Raw genomic sequence first — 1624 nt, 5'->3', positions numbered from 1 at the left:
GGGATCCTCCCCATGTCACCTGGGACCCCTCTGCCGTTACCTGAACCCCCCCCATATTACCTTGCCCCCCCAGGGGTGGATCCATAGGGAGGGAGCAGCCGAATCCCACGGGACCCCCCAAACCTGCAGCACCGCCCCCCCCCGCCCCCGGTGTTATATAGGGGAGGGGGCGGGGCGGCGCGGGGCGTGCCGGGAGGGGGCGGGGCCTGGCGGGGGTATTTGCGGGGCAGGTGCCGCTGCCCCCCCCCCACTCTGAGATGGTTCGGTCCAAGCCCCCCCTCCCCACAACGTACTGAAGGAACTCCTGAAAGGTTCCTTCGGGGGGGTCACCCCGCCAAGGGGGTCCCGTACTGCCCTTCCACCCCCCCGAGTCATTTTGGAGGGTGATTCTGGCCTATAACGGGGGGGGCTACTGGGACCCCCTTAACGCAGCCCTTCCCCAACCCTGCCTGGCCGGGACACCTCCACACTTCGGGGGGGTGTTTTGGGGTCCCCTCACACTCCCACCTGGCACACGGTCCCCCAGAACCCCCTGGAGAGGATGCCTTAATTCCCCCCCCCCAAATGGACCCTTATCCCATTTTGGGGTCCCCCCGACTGAGCTCCTGCGGCCCAGGGGGAGGTGACACTGGGCTGTGTCCCTTCGATCCCCCCGGCAGGCGACAGTGGCCCCCCGGGGACATCGGGACGGGGTGACCTTGGGCTGTGCCTCAGTTTCCCCGCGCGGTGGTCCCGGGGGTGGGATGGTGCTGGGGGGGGGTGAGGCTCAGTCCCCCCAGTCCCCCCAGTACAGGGCTGGGGTGGGGAACAACCCGCCGCCGACCCCCCTGGGGCTCCTGGGGGTGAGGGAGGGGCGGCCCCGAGGTGGGGTCCCCAAAGTCCCTCCCTGGGGGGCCGTGCCGGAGCCCCCTGGCTGTGCCGGGCCCAGAGCCGCGGGCGGTGGCGGCTGCCGAGAGCCGGGCCCGCGTCCTGCAGCGCTCCCGCTCCATCATCGTCCTCATCCTCGGGCTCCGTCATTCCAGCCCGTCCTTCATCCCCCGCTCCATCCTCATCCCTCCTGCTCTGTCCTCCATGGCTCCCCCCGCTCCATCCTCATCCCTCCTGCTCTGTCCTCCATGGCTCCCGCTCCGTCCTCATCCTCCAGCTCCATCATTCCCACTCCATTCCTCATTCCCCCCCTCCATCCTCATCCTCCGGGTCTGTCCTTCATCCCCTCGCTCCATCCTCATCCTCCCATCCCGCACCCCTCCCTCCCGCTCCGTCCTTCATCCCTCCGGTCCCATCCTCGTGTCTCCGTCTCCATCCTCCCTTCTCCGCCCTTCATCCCACCGGCTCCATCCTCATCCTCCCGCTCCGTCCTTTCCGCTCCGTCCTTCATCCTTCCGGCTCCGTCCTTCTTCCCCCTGAGCCACCCTCGTCCCCCCGCCCCATCCTCATCGCCCCGCTCCGTCCTCGCCCTGCGGCTCCCTCGCCCGGCTCCCCCTCCATCCCCCCGGCCGGTCCTTCATCCCCTTCCCCGCGCTCCCAATTCTTCCCGCTCCATCCCCCCGGCCGGTCCTTCATCCCCATCCCCGCGCTCCCAATTCTTCCCGCTCCATCCCCCCGGCCGGTCCTTCATCCCCAT

The sequence above is a fragment of the Lepidothrix coronata genome, unplaced genomic scaffold (assembly GCF_001604755.1).
Source record: "Lepidothrix coronata isolate B3197 unplaced genomic scaffold, Lepidothrix_coronata-1.0 Scaffold285, whole genome shotgun sequence".
NCBI classification, from domain to species: domain Eukaryota; kingdom Metazoa; phylum Chordata; class Aves; order Passeriformes; family Pipridae; genus Lepidothrix; species Lepidothrix coronata.
This window is presented reverse-complemented; position numbering follows the sequence as displayed.